Source organism: Nuphar pumila, chromosome 7 (genome assembly GCF_984573655.1).
Source record: "Nuphar pumila chromosome 7, dmNupPumi1.hap1.1, whole genome shotgun sequence".
NCBI classification, from domain to species: domain Eukaryota; kingdom Viridiplantae; phylum Streptophyta; class Magnoliopsida; order Nymphaeales; family Nymphaeaceae; genus Nuphar; species Nuphar pumila.
In genome coordinates, this window is record NC_143255.1 from 42,895,245 (window position 1) to 42,904,740 (window position 9,496).

Here is a 9,496-nt window from a genome sequence, read left to right on the forward strand (position 1 = left end):
TCAAATGTATCTGTTACTAAATCTAACTTAATTCACTATTGATTATTCAAATTTATAATAGAGCTAGTAAACAAGTCGAATGAACTTTAACAAGGCGTTTTCAGGTTTGACTTGTTTACTAGTGGATTGAGCTCTCGTGGCTCGGCTCGTGTTCATCTTTAGTCGAGCAGAGCTCGAGCTGGGCTAAATGAGTCAAGTTGAACATAAGTTGACTCATGTAAAAAGATTCTATGTTATTTATACATGGAATACATATTATTTATCTTTCATACTTTAAATATATAAAGTATATATATACTTAATAATTAATATTATATGCATATTTCATAAAACTTACTCTTTTTATACACATTTTATATGTTCTTTTTTATATATTATATTTTAAATATATATACATAAAAAATATGTAATTTATCTATAAGATCTCTCTGGAGCCGAGCTGAACACTTTGTCTTTAGGCTCGACTCATTAAACTAAATGAGCTGCTCGTGACTTTGCACACCAACTACACAAACCGATCACGAATGAGAACTGTGTAGGATCATGTGGCCATAAACAACCATGGGAAGGGCCACTCCAATGGTTGTGAGTTAAATGGCATGTGTTATGTAAAAGTTAAACAAGAAAAACTAAATCAAATAAGATATAAAACATAAAATAATATACAGTTACATAACATAATTCTAGAGACGTGTCTCTTGAGAGGCATTTCTCCTTTGGGCACACCCCATCCTACACCCTTTGATGGATTTATATATGACTTTAGAGGCCAGTTCTATATACAGAGAAATCTGAGAATACAAAACATATGAAAGGAGATTTATAGCCAGTGCCCTTGGCGATCTACAGCGTAACAGCGCACGCCCTTCGATCCTGTTTCCACCACTTCCGCTGCTTACTTTGAGGTCTAACAGTGGTATCGGAGCCACACGATCTCTCCCTGATGGTGTTCTTGAACGAACTCAACGTGTCTACACCAGTTTAGGAACAAAAGCAGACATTGCCCAAAATTTTTTTGAAAGGATTTTGATGAAAATGGTTAGTAAATCGTGTTGTTTCCTGAAACAAACAGTGAGTGATAAACCCGTTTGTAAACCGAACAAGGAAAGTTTCCAAGGAACTTACCCAATTTTTGAAAGGGCTGTGCTGAAGTCCGATTTTCTGTCAGAGTGCTCCCTGCAAGATAAAATCCACTCCTCACTGCAAGGACACAGAGAGAGTGTGAGAAATAAAATAAAAAAATTAATAAAAATAGAACAATGGTTTTTTCTAAGCATCACCGAGAAACCGGTAGTCATCGCTGGTCGCCGACGAAGGTAAAACCACCAAACGTGTTTCCCTAGTAGACGAAGGCAAGGGAATTATTATATCTCTTGCTTGTGCGGAAACAAGGTGACTACCTGGGGGGGGCAAGGGTTGGGTCACAGGTTTACACTGCAGGAAAAGCAACTTTAGACTAGGTCTCTACTCCATAAAGTAAAAAAAAAGAGAAACAACAGTTTAAAAAAAAGACAAAAATGTTCTTCATCCATAAAGTCGATGATGATGTTGACTCTTCAAAGTCTAAACAACGAAATGAACCTCAAGCACTCTCTCTTTCTTTTCTGTTTGAACTTTTCATCGTCATCATCTTCTTCTTCTTTCTTCGTGAAAGACTGTAAAACCCTCTCTCTCTCTAGAGAAAAAATTAAAAGAGGCAAAAAGCCGGCGATTCGATGGTGATCATCATCCTCTTTCTGCTAGCAATGGTCGAAATGCTGCTCTCGTCCAGCAGACAACCGACTGCGGTGACCCCTCCGCCTTCGAGGGATACCTACAACTGAATCTTATTCCAGTATACCTACAACAGAGCCTTTCAAAGTATAATCTGTCTACCCCACACGTTGGCAAAACTTTCGATCAGGGCTATGCCTTCCAGGCCACCCTGACGTTGCTTAACACAGGCATCGGGAATGGCACGTTCCTCTCTAGCTTTTCCATTACGGACCTCAAGACTACCATCGGGACGGCTGACATCTACAGACTGATCATGGCGAAGATCATGCTCAAGCGTTGTTCGGCATCGCGATTTACGAAAATTGCATAGCGCAAAAAAAATGGCAAATCGCAAAATCGAGTAGCGATTTATGAAAATTGCGTAGCAAAAAAAATAATTAGCAAATCGCTATATTGAGCAGCGATTTACAAAAACCGCGTAGCAAAAAAAAAAGAAAATCGCTAAATCGAGTAGCGATTTACGAAAATCGCACAGCGAAAAAAAAAGCAGAAAATTGCAGGAAAGGGTGTTACAAAAACCTCAAGGAAGAAACAACCGAAGTAAACATATGAGCGCAACGATCAAACAAAACACTTTATTGATCTTTTTCGGCAGTTACAAGAGGGAAAGAAAATAAAGAATTTATACGGGACCCACATCGGAGGAGCCCCCGGACCCCCCTCATGTAAGGGCAAAAACTTGAATTATCAGGCTCTACAACTCATCAAGTTGAACCATGCTATAATCAGTGCACAGGTCGGTCGATGCTTAATGGAGCAGTGTAGGATCGTCTACTGGATGTGCACAGAGGCAGAAAAAGAAGGAAGAGAGAGAAATGGTTGATGTTTATGGCCTTCTTTAGGGGTAATTCCTTTCTCGGATAATCCTGTAGTGCAGGGACTGAGTCTTAAATAACCATCTTCGGGGTACTTAAGTCTTTGCAACCGCTCATTTTCTAGAATTGTCATTTTTATGGCACCCATGGAGGAAACAATACTTTAGTTTTTGCAATCGCACCAGACTCCGATGCTAATTGATGTTGACAAACATGGGGATACGAGCCATACATGCTTACATACGTGGTGCTCATTGGGTCCCCCAACACGAGATGTAGCTAACAACCGTCTTCGGGGGGTGCACATATAACCTGCTTCACATTTTGACAGGAAAGCTGTTTTTTGCATTTATTATGTAGCGTCTACCACACATTTCTCATTGATATGTTTGTTTCATCCTTTCTAGGAAAAAATGTAATTTCCTATGAAAGACTCTTTCATAGAAAAGAGCATTTTCTTATGAAAGACTCTTTCATAGAAAAGAGCATGATACAGTAAATAGGCTTGGCGTGAGAACTTGGTCTTAGCTGCGATCCAGAATGATGGTCTGAGTTCAGAATCAAGCTAGTGGGCCTGAACACGAGACGACACAAACTTGGGATCCAGGGATTTCTTAGGTCATCTCTTATGTACCACAGCCAATCACATAACATAACTACATTTTGAGTGGGGGGCTGTGTTTTGTTGCTGTGGGGCTCATGGAATCCTGTCATGTCATTGGCAGAGGGCACATAAAGGATCACTTAAGAGATAAAAGATCCCTCTAGATGACATACGTGCTGGAAGGGCTAGCACAGCACTTGGCGTATTTAGATACAGCCCAATCAGGCAATCAGCCAGCCACCAGGTAAGCAGTTGGTTCCTTTTTCACATTGTATAAACTTTAAGTCAACTACTGATAACAACTAAGCGCCCGTGGCCTAATGGATAAGGCGTCTGACTTCTAATCAGGCGATTGTGGGTTCGAGTCCCACCGGGCGTGATGTTTTTTCTTCCTCCCTTTTTTCTCCTCGAGCTACTTTTAATTTCCTTTTTGTTAGGGTTTAGCATTTCAGACCCAAGATTTGAGATCTCCAAACCCCATTCACCACAAATCAAAAGATATCTGGTCTGTAAAGAATTTGTGTATGTTGGGGTTGGGTGGGTGTGGTCAGTGATCATGGTTCTTAGATCATGGTTTTTCAAACCATAATCCGGTTGGACATGATTTGCAAAGTGAGTTTTTTCTTTTTTCTTTTTTTTTTATGCTGAAGGAAAACCTTCAATAAGGATGAGGTTACTTAATGGGCTTGCCTTCTTGTGAGGTAAAACTCCCGGTTAAGAACACAACCACTCAGCCTTACAAGCCCCAACCGTGATAAAACAACAGCAACCCCATGCACCAGCGAGATTTGATCCAGGGTCTTCAGCTTGACACAAGACCCGACAGACCACATTGGTAAGTGATTTGCAAAATGAGATTCAACAGATCAGGTTGGGCTTAGGAAACTATCAAAAAAGCCTTACCTAGACTTCGCCCCATATTTATAGGCTTTTGCAATATTAACCTAATCTGAATTGACAAGACAGTGACTTGTTTGGGAGGATTTAAGATTACCAACCATAGCACAGGTAGTGATTTGAATACAGCAAAAAACAATAAAACTATGCTCTTTATGTAAATAAATAACTAAAATTTGGATCGGATTCATCCAGATCCAATTAGGACCTATAATACTGATTCGGAAAGAAATACAATCCGAATTTACATTTGGATATTACAGTAAGGATTCAAACTGGTAATATGTCAGCTACCCGATCTGTTTGCAACCGAGCGAACAATGCACGAGTGAAGTTTCCCACAACTGGCTAGTTGATAAATCTGGCCATAATGGATATCATAGAGAGAGAGTACAGAAAAAAGGTTGGCTCTTTTTTTTTTTCAAATTTTTATTTGCTGATAATTTCTTAAAGCATTTGAAATCTTTCCATCTCGACTTTCAATGTGTGATGGACGGTCCATGTGGGACTGGCCAGACAAAAATATTAGAAATTTGGCTTATTAATCCCCATAAATATCATCTATTGTATGCTGGCATAACAGAGGAGCAAATAATTTTTTTTTTGAAAGGCAAGCTGGGGTTAGGCAGACCCAAAATCTCTTTTTTCAAAAACTCGCTACAATTTAATTTTTTTTCATAAATCTCACTTTTTTCGGCAAAATCTCGGCAATAAAAAAAAATTAAAAATATTTTTGATAAGAAAATATTAATAAAAATTATTTAAAAATACACAGTTTTTTCACGATAAATAGCCATTCAAAACATAAATATTACGTTTAAATCACGGTATTTATGTTTTTTCATAAATCTCACGATATTTTTAAAATCTCACAAGAAATTGCCGTTTTAAACTTTCAGGCAATTTTTCGCCATATTATCACAACATTTTCATAAATCTCACGATATTTGTCACTATGGGCAGACCCCTACACGTTATAGAAAGATACCATTAGGATTTGAACTTGCAACGTCCCAACACAAGGTGACGTGCACTAGCTGCTCCTACCAGGCAAGCGGAGCCCCAAATATTTCCTTTCTATCAACTCTGGATAAATTTCCCTACAACAATTGCATACAAAACTCTGTTATTTTGTGCACAGGGAACCATACCAGTTCCACATGATCCAGCAGAAGCATTAGCTTATATTGAGAGTGTTGGCATATTCATTTACCATTTTTTTGTGGTACCATACCTATAAACAGTGACCACTGTAAACATAAGTATTTATGTTGTTTGGTGTTGATGAATGTTTGATACTGAATTTAAGATTTGAGCTACACTAACCATGTTACTGCAATACAGAAGTGGACCCAAAATATACATAACCAAACCATCAACCAAAAAGCCTACGTTACACAGTCTACATTGCAGAAGAAATCTCTGGTGCTCAAAATCAGAAGCCACAAGACTGCACTGTAAGGCTCGTGGCATATGCCATAATTAGTCTTCAGCCTTGTCACAGATTTTTCATTTATGACTTTACAATAAATTTTCAAATAAGCAATCATGCAAATAAGTTCGACATGTAGATATTGCTTCACAGATTTCGTAGTCCATAACCTGATGTTTCATCATAAAAAAAAGATGTACTTGATCGTCAAAAAGAAGCAATCTAATTTGTTTCAATGAATTACAAACACTCGGCTTCATTAACTTCTAAAAAAAGGATGTTGGTAACCAACAAAATGATGCAACCGTCCAAAGGAAGGTTAAGATTTTATCAATACAATCTCAACCTGCTTTCCAAGAATGGTTTGTTTTCCATTACCTTACCTTCTTCCTCAACCTCTTTCTCTGTCTTTGACGCCCTTTATTCTTCTTTTCCTTTGGATTAACTGCATTCTGGATGCGGTAAAACCTTAAGACCTTAATTCATGTAACTGTTGGGATTAACCACCACGATTGGTGGTGGTTACCCACGATGTGGGTAACGCTCCCCATGAGTGTGCTCCCTTCCATTAAACCTGCATTGAAATAAGAGGGAACGGTTACTCAACCGTTCCCATTTTGTGCCTTATAAAAGGGTTTCATGAGCGACCCTTTAGGTAAGTGTAAAAATACAGAGATTAGGAGGAAAGAGGTCGACTTACCGTCTGCATACCGAGGCTTGCGCTTGTGGTGGCTGCAGACCGGCTGAGTTGAAGATCGACCCTCTCCTGCAAGCACAGTAACTCCTTCAATCGCGACATCAGGTACGCACACTCTGCTTTTCTGTTTTGTTTTTGCAGGGCCACCGCCATACAGGGATGTCGATTGAGGCCTTGCCGGAAAACCACCAGACGAACCCAACATTGGGTTATGGGCCCACACCCTGCTTCCGCTGCGGGGTGTGTTTTAGGCAGTCCAGCAAAGCAGGTCACCGTGGGGTGACGCTGCTGCTGGTCGCCGGAATCCGGCGACTGTCGCCATTGGGCGACAGACATGCGTATAAAAAAAAATAGTTACCTCTGTTTTGGGGGTTTTCTGTCGGCGAGGACACCGCTGGCGTTTCACTCCTCATCCGCCATTAAAAAGACTGCTGGAACCGTTACCGACGACTTTTGAGTCACCGGATTTCTGAAAAGGTTTCTGCGGCATCTGTTTTTGTCGGCGAATGGATGGCTGCTTTTGCCGGAGAAGAGACGCCATCAGCGGCGGCATTGATCGCCGGCTGACAGGCGGCAGGTCGTCGACATTGGTCGCCGGCAGGCGGCGGCGGCTATCGACCTCTGCAAATGCCGTGAGTGAAATACGAAATAGGTTTTTTTTTCGTATTTCACGTTTTTATCGGGATCCGTTTTTTTCGGATCCGGTAACTACCGGGTCCGACACAGATCAAGGAGCACCCAGGTCAGACCCGGATCTGGTAACTACCGGGTCCGACCCGGATACAGTATATCTGGATCCGACCCGGATCCTGTAGCCCCTGGGTCCGATCCGGATCCTGTCATAACCGGGTCTGACCCGGATCCAGGTATTAACCGGATCTGACCCGGATCCAGATAACCCCGGGTCTGACCCGGATCCAGTTTTATACTGGGTCCAACCCGGATTCGGATAACCCCGGGTCTGACCCGGATCCGGTTTGTACCGGGTCTGACCTGAATCCAGGTATTAACCGGGTCTGACCCGATCCATATCTTATCGGGTCCGACCCGTATCCGGACATTACCGGGTCCGACCCGAATCTGACTGTACCGGGTCCAACCCGGATCCAGATAATTCCGGGTCTGACCCGGATTAGGTTACAGTTGGGTCTGACCCGGATTCAGAAGGGTCCAAGAACTATTTGGCCTGAACCGGATCAGACACTGACTCAGCCCCTTTCTGAGACCGGTTCAAAGCCGTTTTTTGTCGGTTCCTTCCAGTTTCTCACCGGTTCCGAAATGCTAAGACCTTGTTTTCTTAAATATAAGAAACTATAAGGATTTTGACATACGATTATAGGGTTTTTATGAACTTTTGTTCATACTTGACCCGGTTCATAAGGTTCAGAACCGGTTCGGACCCTTGGATGATCGGTTCGGGGCTGTTTCAGACCGGTTCAGAGTGCTTTAAGACCGGTTCGTAAAACATATGACAGGTTCAATCAGATTTGGAACCATTTCTAAGGTCATATGTCTAGTCCATTCGGTTTACGAACTATTTTAAGATATTATTTTGTCTTTAATATTGGCATTAAGGATAGTCAAATAACTTAGTGTATTCATGTCACCAAATTGACTGAATACACGTATGCTGTCAAAATATTGTACTATTATATGGTTTTAGTCAATATTACTATTGTACTTATATTCATTAAACGATAAACGACCCAAATGCAGTTTTATCGTGTTTGGAATTTAAGTAGGGTAGAATAAGGTAAATGTGTCGAGATACATCACAATGAGTATCCAAAGGTACCTTGTGTTGATGGTCTAACTTCACAAGAACCTTAGTCTTACCGAATATGGTCGGTAGGCGAAGTGGTTTCGCATGTCGGAGCTCTTACCAAAGTAGGACTCCGATGACCCCCTTCACTCGCCAGGAAAGAAGCATATCAAGGGCCTTTATTATTTTGCCTTTTCCACTAAAGTTTTAGTCTCGTATGAATGTTTCTTGATACGTGTCTTTTGTCATGCAGTTTCAAGTTCTGTGATTTTAGATGGCTCTAGCTCTATACCTTTTCTAGATGGATCTAATTTTAGTGATTGGAAAAAAACTGTTTTATTTGCATTAGGGTATATGGATTTAGATCTGACCCTATGGATAGATGAACCCGCTGCCCTCACTGATCAGAGCACTGCTGATCAAAATATTGCTTTTGAGAAGTGTGAGCGCTCGAATAGGCTTAGCCTATTGCTTTTGCAATCTAAAGTGGCTAAGAACATTCGCAGTGCCATCCCACAATGCAAAACAACGAGGGAATTCATGAATGCCATTGAGACACAGTTTGTGAGTTCAAACAAGGCTAGAGCCAGTACCCTGATGTCAAAACTGATATCTATGAAATATACTAAAGGGGAAAACATTCACTAGCATATTTTGGAGATGAGGAACATAACATCTCAGCTGAATGACATGAAGCTCACCATATCTGATTATTTCCTAGTGCATTTAGTTCTAACATCCTTACCTTTGGAATACAGACCTTTCAAAATCTCGTACAACACACATAATGATGAATGGACATTTAATAAACTTATGTCCAAGTGTGTTGAAGAAGAAGAGAGGATAAAAGGTGAGAAGATGCAGAGTGCACATATGACTTCTCATACATCCAAGGTAGGACCAAGGAAGAATGCATTTAAGAGAAATACTAGGAAGAAGCCAATTGGGGATAAGTCATCCCAAGACAAGCAATCTAACTCTGCTCCCATAAAGTGCTTCTTTTGCAAGAAGAAGGGACACATAAAGACATATTGCATAAAATACAAGAAGTGGTTGGAAAAGAGAGGTAATTTGTCATTTGTTTCTCATGAATGTAATTTATTACAAATTCTTGAAAATAGCTGGTGGATTGATTCTGGTGCTACTGTTCATATTTTCAACTGTCTACAATTGTTCCTAAATAGAAGGGAACCAACAATGCATGAGAAAAACATCTATTTGGGAAACAAGATGTGTTCACATGTGAAGAGTGTTGGAACCTGCAGGATTACTCTGGATACAGGCATAGTTTTAGATCTTCATGATGTCTTTTATATTCCATCGTATAGTAGAAACTTAATTTCAATTTCAAAGTTGGATAAATTTGGATATTGTTTTAAGTTTGAAAATTCAAAATTATTCATATTCAGAAATTCAATTGAAAATTGTTCTGCATCAGTTTATGATGGTTTATATAGATTGAATGTGAAGATCCAAACTCAGGAGTCTTTGACTTCTGATTATGCATTGGTTG

At 40.3% G+C, this 9,496-nt stretch overlaps 1 non-coding gene across 1 annotated transcript; it reads left to right on the forward strand.

Moving 5' to 3' along the window:
* Nucleotides 1-3,501: 3,501 nt before the first annotated feature.
* On the forward strand, nt 3,502-3,574 carry TRNAR-UCU (transfer RNA arginine (anticodon UCU)). The gene has a single exon. It is a non-coding gene; the product is annotated as a tRNA-Arg (tRNA).
* The last annotated feature ends 5,922 nt before the right edge of the window (nt 3,575-9,496 follow it).